We start from the raw sequence: 14413 nt of genomic DNA, 5'->3' as shown, positions 1-14413 counted from the left end.
CCTCTGCCTTACTGGTTTTGTAACATGGCAAAAACTCAAAAGGAACACACCATATCTGTTTTTCACTCTTATGATAAGAAGGTCACCAAGTAATTTGCCTTAACACGTTTTTCTAGTTATGTAAATGGTCTTTCACAGCAGGGAACACACCACAGAGGAGCAAAGTGGATCTTCATCGATTAATTCTCAACTTTGCAACTAGGGGCCACGAGAGAACACGAGCCCTTTCCCCACAGTTTTCCCTCAACTCCTATTGAAAGCCATGCTCAGAACATTACTCAACAGGCAGCTGGACAAACTCTGACTTTTTCATAGCCAGTTAATCTTTTTTTACTTCAACATTAACATTTCTTTTTAGCTTATCTAACAGTGGTTTGATCGACTGCACTTGCACATTTGCGCACTGCATTTATTTAGAGCCTGTTTGCTCCTAGCACTCACTTATCTGTGATACGCAGTTCCTGTCTCTTGAGGCAGACTGTCATTTGCTGGTTATGTTAATTCCAGTTTTTCCACACCTGCTCTGGTAAGGATTCATCTCTCTGAAATAAGACTGATTAGAATGGGTAAGGTATTCTGGATGAGAGTTCAGCAATATAATGGTGGTAATGCATTACCTGATATGGTCTATGATTAGATTTTCCTTTTTTGTAGCCACATGACAAGTTCGTAACTCAAAGTCGTACTTTGATTGATTAATATACCCAGGCTTTTCACACCTTCTGACATTTCCAGTTGATAAGCCTGAGGTTATTACAGAAATTCTTCTTTCACCTCCTGGCAATATGAATAGTTGGTATCCTGCTTACATAAACCTGACAGTACTGCTTGTTTTTGTAGGGTTCCTTACTATCACTGTGTTCTGGTTTTATATATATAAAATTATTTCCAAATTATTTTTCATGTTACAAATTCAAATTACTGCTTTACAGTAGCCTTTTGACAAATGACTTACATTTCTTTGGAGTCTTAGAGCCTTATTCTCCAAAGACCCATTTATTGACATTCTGACATTCCACTGAAGTCTACCGAGGCGTAAAATTGAGAACAAAAAATTGAAATTCGACGTATAGTGTTTTGCTATTGTAATTACACAACTGTAATTTCTCAAGTGTTTTAGTGCTGCAAAGTCAAATACAATAGAAATACAGGAAAAACATATGTTATTCAATATTGAACACAGGAACAAATGGCACTCATATCCACACGGAAAATAGGTTAACAACTTCTAGGGCCAAACCACCAATGCTTGCACATGAACCTTGTTCTTAATGGGCGATTCTTTCAACTCCAACAGTGAAGTGATTCCTCAGTGAACGACAGGCTGAGCCAACATTTGTGCATTTGTGTCTGCAAACCTTGAAGTCTGGATACAAGTGATGCTCAGGCCCAGAAGAATGTGAGAGCAGGAAGCAGTTGTGGAGACGGACAAACCAGAAAACAGAGAAAAGAGTCCACTCTGTGCGTTCCTGAGCAAAGAAAGAGTTCTCAGAGCGACAGAGGAGAGACACTTACCTTGGGCAAACGGGTGCAGTTCCACTGAAGGCAGTGAGGCTGCGACCATTTACATTTACAGTTTACCCCATGGCAGAAGAAAAAGAGTTGCATATAATAGAGAGGAATCTCAGTGAAAAGCTAAAGCTTAGGAAATCTGCGAAGAGGTCAGTTCCAGTTCTCTTCCTCCCCCAGCAAAAGACATAATTAATTACAATCTATATTCTGTAAAAAGAAATACATTTTGAAATGATTGTTGATTTAGGTTACCATCAGGCATGAGCACTGCTAAAATACTCATAATATGCTTAAGGACTTGTGCAACTCCAGCAGTTTTATATCTTAAATCAACCCTATCCATAATAATAATGCTTAGTACTTATTATCTGCAATGTGCTTTGAGAATATAATTAATATCCAAACCATTCTTGGGAAACAGGCAAAGATTATTACCTGTGCTTAATACCTACTGTACATAGTAAAATTAATTAGCAAATATTTATGCAAAATAGTATTATATCAGCCCAAAGTACTATTACATATGGCCTGTTATTCTCATTTCTGGATTGGAAATGTTTAAACCACAAAGTGATATATGCTGTCGGGCTTCTATCCAGCCTTTTGCGTATATAATTATCACTTAATGTCTTCTTTCTATAGATCAACAATGTACTGCTCCTCCAACAGATCTCATTCAATAATATTAGCAGGACAAGAGAAGTCCTCAAAAGACAACAACTGTCAAAGTGAAGGAAGCTGCTTTTTTTTTTTCTTTGTTAACCCATTCTGTTTTTTTCTGAAAAACAACTGCACAGGCAGCTGTCCAGATCAGTTGTTTCCAAAATGAACTTGGTTTGTTCAATACTTACTCATTTATTCATTCATTGCATTTTTCACTGCAATGCATACATCACTCTTTGGGCATCTATACGTTAAGACTAGCATGATGAATATTTAAGAGACCAAGAGTCTAGTATCAAAGTCCTGAGTGCATATTAAATTGCTACTTGACCTGTTTTTCCAAAGTGGTGAGCGCTTCCAGGTTCAGTTAATGCCAAAAAGACTTTTCTATTTGAAAAATTAGGTCATGTTTTAGGACTCTGTCAGTGAATAAAGCCTGCAGAATGTAAGAGTATTTGCACTGATAGACCAACTTTGGATAAGAATTGAGGAGTTTGACTTCTGGGATTATTATTTTTGAAATTTTGGGTTACAATTGAAATTCATCCACAGTGTCATCCCTAACACCATTTAATTAGCAGTTACACTCTCAAACCCCAGATTTTATATAGCCTATTTCAGGGCCTAAATTTCACTCTGAGAGAGACCATAGTTATACCAACTAGGTAAGAAGAAGCCATTTTCATGCTGAGGATATATAAATTTCAGCTCTAAAAGTTAAAAAAAGGAAAGAAAGAGAACTTTGTATATTTTTAATGACAGATTGCTCAGTTGCTTTGCACAAGACCACCTACCAACACCACATATGACTCAGAGAAAGTAGAGGCTGAATCCTATTACTATTATTTACTCCCAGTACTGCTTTACTCATTTTAAAGTCCTGGAAATCAACAAGTCTATTTGGTAGGTACAGGTGTTGCTCAGCATGAGCACAAAAGCGTCACAAATTAGGTATAGGGAATTTGTTCAAGATGATACAGTTAACGGCACACCGGGAGCGAACATTCCGGAACTCTTGGCCACCAGTCTCATATTATGTCACTTAACAGGCACTATACTGTGTAGCCCTAATCCAATTTATTTTTTTTTTTTAATTAATATAACATGCAGTAAAAAGTACAACAGCACCTAAGCTTTCTAAGTCACTTTTATGACACGATTATAGTGTTAGACCACAGATTATGGAAAATACCCTGTCAATAAGCTTGAAGTGAACCTGTTAAAAAAAAAAAAGATTCTTCAGCACTTCTTTTCCTTATCCATGGGCTTGTGTATTATCTATAAGAATGAACATTTCTTTTATGTTAGATGCAAGGACATTCTTTTTTTGTTAATCAAAACCGTAATTCATACCGACACTTCAAACTAATTTAACTAAGTGGGGTTTTGACCAAAGAGACCTTCTGTTGCTTACGGGGTTACTGAGTAAAGAGAACTCCCCTCCTCAGCTACTGGCAACTTCCTTTGCTTATGACAATTGTGTTTCTCATCCATTTAGGGAAGAAAATTTGTCGTGTTCTAGAATTAAGGGTTATTTTCACACAGTATAAAGAAAGGAGTTATGTGAGAGATGAATATCATACCCATAGCTCATTTATCAAAACAGAAACGGATTAAAAAGTTGATATTGGGAAATTTCTAAAATACTTCTTCATAGTAGTTATATTCATGGCCATTCTCCCATAACAGGCATTAGCAATTAGATCTAATTTCATTTAAAGAAAAAAAATAGAATATATTTTCTAAAAGTGTAATCCATTCTGTCAAAATTACAACCACAAAGCATCAGTTTGACCTCTCTTGAGGACTTCTTGGTTCACTTCACTCATCAAGAGCGACTCGTTTCCCAAGTGCCAGCCTCCCGCACTCAGCCCGTGAGCCGAACATCAAGCTACAGTGTCTCTTGCCTGTGCAATACTGCAAGTCATAGAGACTCTGCAATCAGAAAACACTGCTAAATTCTGTTGACAGAGGACAATAAAGACAAGACTGCGCTTCATTCATTGACAGTGGCACTGTGTGGTTGCAGTCGCTTCTTCGGGTCGCTATACAAAGCAAATTCGCTTCTGAACGCACACTTGGAGCTGCCCTGCTGAAGAAGAGGGTGCTGGTTTTATTTAGCTATTTCTGTGACTATAAATGTCCATCTTGAAATATTTATTTAGATTAACTTCTTGTTGAAATGGCCTGTCCCCATGGGGTAACTTCCAAAGCACTGCCAGCTGCAGGACAGATGGAAGTTAAACAGTTTCAAGGAGAGAACCAGGAGCTACAGATTTTGGCACATAAGGTGATATGAACAGGGAAGGGCTGAGCCCACAGGTATTTACTTCCCATTAGTCTCTTTCTCCCTTTAACCTGTCCTCAGCCGTACACATACATGGAGATCTCCCTCAGTGATGCAGATTGTTATATTGCTTTGGAAGCCTTGGACTAACCCCCTATTTCTCACACTGCTGCTCCTTACAGCCCATGCTGCTCTCTTTATTTCACTTGGACTTAAAGTCAGCACTCCTTTTGTGCTTGTCAGCCTGCAGCTGATGGAAGAAAAGCCATAATCCTTCAAGCCCATCCCGCAGCTGCAGCCGTGACCTTCCAGGTGGCAGCGGGCTCACACGTGCTCACCTCAGCCCACGGAGCCAGGTCTGGGCTGCCGGCCGCAGGCACCACAAACGCACCCAGAGGCAGCTTCCCTCTGACGTGCTGCTTTCTCTGATGCAGAAAACAAGCTGCATCAGCATTTCCCTCTCCGGGAAGTTCCCCCTGAATGCGTTTATGGCAGAAGAAACAGAAAAGGGCAGAGCTGAAGTCAAAAGCCCGTTCTTCAGGAGAGAGGCTGTGGCTCCCCGTGGGCTGCGCGCAGGCGGGACCAGCACCGGAGCATTGCAGCCCTCTGTGCAGAAGCGCTGCCTGACCCAAACCCTTCCCAGGGTGAGAAACTGAGTCAGGCGTGGGGAAAGCCGACTGCGTGGAAAACAGTGTTCTCAGCAATACATTGTGCGTACAACATCAACATTTGAGAAAACCTGAAACCATTAGGCAAAAGTGTGCTTTTTATTCTCTTCCTCCTCCTCATCCCACCAGATGCTTTGGTAAGCTGTGGTTAGCGCATCTTTTTTGGACATAGGTTCCAATCGCTCTGGGCTAAGGCATTACTGATTGTTAAAATGAAACGCAGAGGAATTACAAAATCCAGTTGTGCAGGTTTAAGTGATGTAGCTGCTGGAAGTTGAAATTCTGCGTTATACACGATCTCTTTACTGTGGAACAGTAAGAATTTGGTCACACTGGTACATGAATTAAATTATTTATCTAGGAAGTATTCATAAGTTGCCATGGAACCTGCCTAGAAGGCAAAACTGCTGGAAACCTCACCTGCTTCAAAAGAAAGCTGCATCCCTGCAGGAACCTGAGCTTTATTAATCAAATAACACTTTACAATAACTTTTTATGATTCTGAGACAAATTTAAAAAAACCCCAGAACGCAAAAACCAACCCTCCATAATTTGCTTGCCAGGTATTAATAGATTTTGGATGCTACACATCTGTTCTGAAGGCAAAGGTGATATACCAATTTACACCAACTGAGCAAATTATCAGTAGACTGTCCTGTCTTTTAGGAAAACACATCTAAGAAGTGTAGTTCCAAACTAGAATTAAACTTGTTAGAGTGAAAAATGCACCATTTCTATTGAACCTTATTCTCAAGGTCTATTTACATGAGAAGGAGTCATGTCCTAACTTGCTGAACAAAAAAATGTTACGTGCTGGAAAACAGCAGGATATAGATATAGACTATAACTGCAACGAGATAGGTACGAACCTTTCTTCAGAAAAAAAACCCACTGCAAACCAAAAAAAACAACCAACCAAACACCAACCAACTACCACCACCCCCTAACCCCAAACTTACTTTGGGCAATGCTGTAATTCAGATAGCAAATACCACTCGATTCCTGTGGATAGCAGAATCGTAAGAAAACACGACATTTCAGCTCCACTTGCCTACACCTTCCCTAGCGTATACAAGGTTTTAAATAGTCTTAGTAGATGGGGAATAGGGGACTCGGGCTCTGGAGCGAGGTCAGGGCTGCAGAAGCCACGGCTGGAGGGAGGGGGCTGCCAGCACAGCCCGCCCCTGCCAGGCGAAGAGCCGGGCAGGAGCCGCTTTCCAGTCCTGCGCCAGGCCACCGCGCTGCAGGGAGCGGCAAGTCTAACAGATGAGCGTGAGCAGAGCTGCAATGAAAGCAACCCTTGAGAGAATACAAAGAGGACGCCTGCCTTAGGTTTGTGCATGCCGTGTATAAATATCCTTAAAAGATCAGAATTTTTAACAATTTCAGAATTTTTCAAACCACCACACCAGAACCAAGAATAAAGTTCCCTATCTTCCCTTTACATTTGATTTTTTTCATGTATTCTTTAATCCCGTTGCATTTGGACTCTTGATTAGAGGGAATTGTGTTTGAAAAGTTGAAAGAAAATCTTTTCAGCTATTTGGGCATTACTGGAGTGAAAAAAGACATAGTTTTACATCAGTTAAATACTTTTTTACTCACCGATACATTTAAAATGGCTGTATTACATGAACTCTGAGGAACGATACATTCAGTGAGTTCTACAGAGGAAATGAAAAACCAGAACACTACACTATAATTGTTTTGGAGCTTATTGGTATTTGCTGAACCTTTAGCTGGACCTAAGGAAACCACTCATTTTGGCATGAAAATAAACAGTTGGCCGTATCTTTTTTTATGCTAGGATGAGGGAAACTGCTGCTGCTGCCATATATAGAAGGGATGATGGAAATAACTTACTCGAACAAGCATGCAAAGCTACCTGGCAGCCTTTAGAGGATTACAACGGAAGGGCCAAATGCCCTTCTATGGCTGTCACTGGAGAGCAGCAAAAAGCAGGTGAATCCCTGGAAAGGCAGAACAGATGAAGTTGCAGGATGCCAGGTCTGACTTCCCTGAGCATAGACAGAGTCTGATTCTCAACTAAGACAAAGCTCTGCTTGCTTCAGTGCCTACATTAGCGCAGGATTTCCTGTGTCAGAAGTCCCAAATCATAGTACTCCACTAAAATAAAATTAAAAAACAAAACAAAACAGAGAGAGTGGGCCAAAGGGTAACTTGCTACACATTTTTCCTCCGGGAAGGTCTTTTGATGAAGCACATGCCTTGTGTCAATATTGGAAGCAGAAAATATATCCGGGTATACTGAAATTAGAGGGAACCACTCCTTCTATACCTCAGGGCAATATTTGCTATGCTGAGACTGATGACAGGATTCACGAAACAGTAATGTGAAATAGCAGCTGCAAGACAACATGTAAACACACTATTTTTTCAGTTTGTAGCTGTATCTACAGTGTGGCAGGAGTTTCCCCAAACTCAAAAGGTAGGTAAGTTCCTAACTTAAACAGATTGGGGTACATCAGGGACTTTGCTGCTGCCCTTCTCTCTACATGGAAGGCACTCAGAAACCACCATGATGGGAGAGGTTTAAAAGCTTTGAGAAGGACTGAACAACATTCCCTGCTTGGGGTGCTTTCATAACTGACGGTAAAATAGGTCAAAAACTGTCTGCTCTACTACATCAAAACAACTACAGTAAAAGAAAATATTTTAGCTGTACTGACAGCTAAAAAAAAATCAAAACATCAAACCCCAAACAAACAACAAACAAGAGCCTTGATGCTGTAGAATGAGATAGGAAAAATACAAATAACAGCTCTAAAACTGCCTCCAGTCCACCGGGGTCAGGGGAAAATGGACTGTCTCCTGGCATCAGTTACCTAAACAAAAAGTCATTTTATGATATGGAGGGGGGAGAGTAGTTTGACACCATTCCTAGTCGCAGCCTCTCTTGATTCTACAAGAGGAGGAATTGCCTTTAATCCCCACAGTACAGGGTGGGCTAGGGGCAGACCAGACATTGAATTGCTAGCATTTAGCTGGCATTGAACTTTTTGTGTACTGATAAGCTGGCTTGCACACCTGTACTGGCAGGTGAAGCAGCAACCAAGTTTCCTTACATCTCCCTTGGAGCCTTCCCCCAGGTTGCTCTCAGCGTGAGCACGGGCTGCGCTCTTCAAACGATGAGGAAATTCCCCCAACTCTCTGCAATTCAGAGGACTCGCCAGTGGTCACAGAGGTGGTTTGGGCCATCCAGGTCCCCACTGTCTTCTGACCATCGTTTTATTGTTATTGTTAACCCTTCACACAAGTCTTTGCTCAGACTCTCACCTTAAAGAAGGAGCTGTGCAAGAGACTAAGACGGTCTTCATAACTTGCTCCCTCCAGGACTAAACTCATCCACAATACTGCTTGGAGCCTTGATGAAGATATGAAATGAGAGAGGAGCCTTTAGTGCATGGAAGTGAAATCAAGGTGCAGAAGGTCTCTCACTGGACAGGTTGGTGGCCTCAGTACTTGAGATGCTGTCCCTTTGAAAAATGACCAACGGATCTTCTTTCCAATAATGTTTCATTGTAATAATTATCTGTCCTCTGTATCATCATCTAGCTTACATAGTTTTTTATTAATAAAAAGGAACAGGTGTTGAAAATGTAAACCACACAGATAAAAGGCACAATGAGCTCTGCAGAGAACACTTGGGTCAACTTCCCGCACAGAAATAGAGTCACATAGACATTTATCTAATCTATTCTTAAAAACCTTCAGCAGGAGATTAGGTCTCCATTAAATCTCGAGGTAGCCTTTTCAGTGTAAAAGCCTAATACAAAGATATATATAGTAACGCAGCTCTGATAAAATAAGTCTGTCTGTAGTCATCTCATCCTTCCTAACCAGTATTTAGAGACATAACTTAGACTTGTGGCACCAACCACAGTAATGTCACTGAAACCATGCCTTTGAAAAAACTTTAGAAATTAACTCTTCTACCTAAGGCAAGAAGAAATCATAGAATCGTACGATCCTCATCAGAAATACTTCCTTAATGCACTTTCGAAAGGAGCAATACATGTAAGATAATGAAATAAATCTGATTTTCAACTGAAAATTTTAAAAGATGTATACCAGAAGAATACACATGGCAAAGCTCTGCCAAAGGCAAGTGGAACATGGAAACTAGCAGGCTGCAAGGTCAGTATTCTTACTAAAGGTTCAAAAGTTTCTCACATGGGATATATTTATTGGTATTCATTCTTTGGCTTTGAATTGTAATAAAGCACAAAATCTTAAGTTACCATAGAATCACCACACACTTATGTGGGTTATTTGCAAAGCACAGGACAGCCTACTCCAAAAACAAAGGGCTGGTACTACATCAAGTACTAAAGACAGATTTGGCACAACACAATCAAGATTACCTCTGTTACACTAGTGTTCTCACAAAGATTTAGAAAACAAAAAGAATCATATACACCTAATTTTGCAAAACACGGTGTTTTAGAGCCTCTGTATGTGCATTTTGCTTCCTAACACTGGTTCCCTCGGGTCATTTGTCTGAACTTCTCAATACAGCCAATGGTCATGAGTAACATTTTAAAACGGAAGCTGAGATTTCCATGTGGCACATTAATGCAGACAAAGTACTGAATTTATTTATATGTACTTATAGTCAATAGCTATTTCAAGTGTACTATTAAGGAAATTGCATTAGATAGGAATTACTTCTTAGACATAAGAAATTCCGAAGTTCAACGGGACTTCACATCAAATGTATGCGTGCAGCAGTCTCTGGCTCCGGATTGAGAAGAGTAGTACCCTAAACCCACAACAGTTAGCATCTAAATAAGCAACTGCCCTAATAATGAAGACCTCTGGTCATGATTCCATCTCCAGTAACTATGTCTCATGACATTTGTACATGGAAATGTGGATTGCAGTATTTCCCTATTTATCTTTGGAGTTTCAGCAAGGTCTCTTCCCTTCATTGTGAAAGACTCCTGCTCTTTGGCACTCCTGCCCAAGGAGCTCCGCAGCAAAGCATCCCTTCAACGTCCATCCCTGTCCCCATTCCCTTTGTCCACCTTCACAAAACACACCTACACAACACAAGTTACACAGATCTTTCTTTTAAAGGTGTTGTGTTATTCACTAATTTTTCCATGTTCACATTAATGGTGCCATTGATTGCATCAAAAAGCCTAGCATTTTCTGCATCTGTTCTGTATTCATACAGCACTGAAGAAAATGCATGCTGCTTCTCGATCAAAGCCCCTATTTACCAAAACAGACACCAATTATTAAAAAGACAAACTTTCTTTTGTTTGTAGTGAGTAAAAATGTTTGCTTGTAAACTATTAGCTTGTCCTTAACTGACAGAACAGATATGCTGAAGAAAGTTTTCCTGATGTAAATGGGCACATAAAACCTGCTATGTGATACAAGAAAATTTTGGAAATCAACTTGCTGAGCATTACATAGTGTCTTTTATGAAAAAGCTGCCTCACAGCAAAATTTTAAAAAGGAACAGATTACTAAAAACTTGCTTAAGTTTTGAAGATAATAAATTATTTCCCCTGTTCTACCATTAGAAAAATTATGGTCTTGCAAGCTTTGTGTGTTTCCATTTTGTTCTTGTCTCAATGGTGGCAAAAAGTCAAATTAAAAAAAAAAAAATCACAACCAGAAATTTCTGCAAATTTCCTTATTGGGAGAAAAAAAATGTATTTTTTTTTTTTGCTTGCTTATCTCTCTTCCTGGAAAAGTTCCTGTCACCTTCACTTTGACAAACTTCTGTGTAGCAGAGCGCAGGCAGCTTGCTCTTACAACCTCTACCCTGCAGCAGCTGGGACTTCTCCTAGCTTAAAACATTAAGTCAATTTTATTTTCTTTTTTTCCAGACTGAAAGATATGGCTTTTATTTTCCCAGGAGGAAAAAAAAAACCCTCAGAAAAAAATCATGTTTCCACGGAAAATTTGGGGGTGAGGGGAGCTTCCATCCAAAAATCAGCAAGATATATAGTTTTCATCTCTGGCCAAGTCTGATACAGTATATCCAAGATTTATTAATGTAGCCTACAGGAGCAGAATTTGGCTCACAGTCTTCCTTGTCTTTAACATAATCTTCATGAACATTGCTGTATTGAAAGAAAATCCATGGACTCACAGGATCATGTTAGAGACAGTATTTATATGACAAGAATTGGCAGAGGTTGGCATTAAGAGGGGTGGTAATAAGCCTCTTCACTTAAAAGATATACTGATGCCAACTCAAAAGCATCCAGTCTGTAATCCCATAGCTCCACAAAGTATAGGCTACAGTTTATTTAGATGCTTTGCACTGTTAACAACAGCCTATAAAGTTTATAACATGGTCAGTGATTAAAAACAATGAGCAGCTTGGAGTCCTCACAAAAATGCAAGTCCAGATAAAAATCATAGTCACTCTCAGTGTTAAGGAAAATGGATAATGAAATACAATGACAAGTAATGTAAGCAAAAAACAGATCCAAAAAACTACTCCCTGCCAAAATAAACAAGAAGCGGAGAACGCGTTAACTCTGAATTCCCATTTTTATTCAAAGCTAAACTGGAACATATTGGGGGCAAAGTGCACCCATGAACAATAAAAATTCAGAAAGCCCAATTATCTATGGTCTCTTACGTTTCAGAGATGGGGCCGTCTCAGCACTGTCTTTAATCACACACTTATTCAGCCCTGCTCCTTCAAATTCACCTTCCTAAAGCGAGTTGTACAGGAGACTAATGCCCGCTTCACGTGAGCAGATGCTCAGCATCACACACCTGGTGGAACTGGCTACAAAACTAGCATACAGAAACGTACAACAGCACATGTTCAAGTAGCACAAGCAGTATCTCCCCTTAAATGACTGGGACTGCATTTAGGTCTCTAACCCAGCATTAGTTATACTGAATACGATCCAATAGATTTGGCAGTAAAATTAAGGATTACCTTCTCTCTCCCCAAATGTCCCAATAAGTCTTAAAAAAAAAAATAAATTCCCTCTGAAAGTGCAACACTTGATGCAATCGCTGAAACTACTGTGTATGACCTAGTTGCTGTTAACTACAACTAACTGTGTGGATACACATTCTTGTCATAGGTGGCATCAACACAGTAAACAGTCTTTTTAGTAACGGCAGTTAATCTCTTCTATTACATTTGGTACACTTGCTGAAATACCTGGGTAACGTGTTTACTGTCAGTTCTGGTAAGTGAAGACAAATTCTGTGGCTCGCATTTGGATTTTCACTCCAAAATAGTTGAGAAACATTAAAATAAACCTGAATGTACAAAGTAAACATATGCAACACTTGCATCAAAGCGTAAATATACTTCGGTATGTGGTGCATGTTGAAACCAAAACACTACATCAACATAATGTTAAGGTTGTGACCTAAGTCAACAAAAACAAGATAAATCATCAGAGATGGATGTCCTGGACTTAGCCCAACCTACTGCATGTACTGCAATCTGTTGCATTTGATCTGCTAACAGTGCTGGGCTAACACGTAACCTCAGCATTCAGTCTTCGATACGTCAACCTCCTATTTTGTAGTGAGACTGGAATAAAGATATTTCACCAAGGCAATTTGAAGTTACGGGCCTGATTTCTTGTGCTAATAGTCCTCCTACAAAAAAATGCAGTTTGATAGCATCCCAGTAATACTCTACTGAAACATGGGTTAATATTGGGATTCATTATTATTAATTCTAAGAAAATAATGACATATGAAAAATAAAAAAATACTTCTAAGATTCTTGCCCAGTAGAACTTCTAAACTGAGCAAGCCCAGGCCTCTGAAATCAGATCTAGTGCACACACGAATAAAAGCTCCTGTGTCAACTTTCTCACAGCTGAAATTCTGGCCTGAAATAATTCAGGAGGTTAGAATCAAACAAATTTAATAAGGAAAACAACGCGATTCTGCGAAGGTCTGTGAAAAACCTGGATAATGTATTCCCCTTGCTGACTCAAATTCTACTCCATCCACGTTAAATTAGTATTTCCAAACTTTAATAGGAGAATTCGGCATAAATTTTCATTTCTTTCCCCTTTTTTGGGGAATAAAAGAGAACACCTTTTTCTAAGTAGTTTACCTCGATGTCTCATAATTGACTAGTCCTACAACTTTCTTCATCACAGGAACCATTTCTAATTCCTGGTCCTTCTGAGTCCTCTCAGTATCTTCACCTTCTCCATCTTCAAGAGTCACTTTGAATGTATCATCCACTTAAGAATGAACATTAGCATATCAAGAGGCTTCATAAATTCTGCAAGCTTAAGCTGATAGATCTGCTGATGCTACCTTAAGCTGGTAGATCTGCTAAACTAAGATTAAACACAGCTATAAAATGATCCACTCTTTGAGGCCATATTCTTATTATGGGATTGAGGGGACATTTCAATCCACAAATCAGTGGGGCAGCTCTCTCCTAAAAGCAGAAGGTCTTTTGATTTGTTGAACTTTTCTGGAACTGAGGGGCAACAATCATATCAACTATGCCTCATCCTGCTGGTCACCACTTCCTCTGTATTGAGAAGCCCCTCAGTGGCTGGCCCATCCACGTACTGAAGGCACGTCTCAGGTCTCACTCATTGTTCCCTTGTCCTCACCCACCCAGAGCTTCGTGTCTTCTGGTCTGCACCAAAACAGAGCCCTGACACATACCTGGAGCTCTAATGCACGAGTCCACAGGTCCAATTGCAATGACCACCTTTCAGCAGAAAAAGAAACACACCTCTCTTTTTATTTTTTTTTTTTATTATCGGCCCATGAAAGGTACTTCTTTCCAGCAGGTAATTTCAAACATGCAGCTGTATTATTCAGCTGCAGCTGTAAAACAACAGTCTACAGGCTGATAGATATGAAAAAGCTTCACAACGTTTGTTTAATAAATAATTACATGCTGCCCCAAGCTTGTCAAAGCAAATCAAAACAAAGCCAACAGACCAGCAGATATGCGCTCTGTGTGTCTGTTCTCTTCCTTTGGTGCCTGAAGTCAGTTTTGAGTCTGAGTTGTACTGTGTGGGCAATGGCAACGCACATGCCTTTACAACACCTTGCCAATTTAGCCTGGTAACTCTCCGAAGCAGCACTGTAGTCTGACAATTAATAAGGCAGAGAGAGAAAAAGGGAGCAGTTTGGTCTGTGCGCTCTTGGTTACTACGCTTGAACCATTGCACAATCACTGCGTGAGAAAAACTGGTACCTACCGATACGATTATCAGCCTACTGGGTTTTTCCTTCCTACAGTAGTTGAAACTGCGAGGCACGCGGCCGGTGCTCCCAAAGT

The 14413-nt window shown here is 39.9% G+C and overlaps 1 protein-coding gene across 3 annotated transcripts in view; it reads right to left on the bottom strand.

Annotated features, from left to right (window-relative positions):
• Positions 1-14413, bottom strand: part of ARHGAP6 (Rho GTPase activating protein 6) — a 343171-nt gene that overhangs the window by 42568 nt on the left and 286190 nt on the right. The window lies entirely within an intron of this gene.

The sequence above is a fragment of the Balearica regulorum genome, chromosome 1 (genome assembly GCF_011004875.1).
Source record: "Balearica regulorum gibbericeps isolate bBalReg1 chromosome 1, bBalReg1.pri, whole genome shotgun sequence".
Lineage (NCBI taxonomy): Eukaryota > Metazoa > Chordata > Aves > Gruiformes > Gruidae > Balearica > Balearica regulorum.
This window is presented reverse-complemented; position numbering and strand designations above follow the sequence as displayed.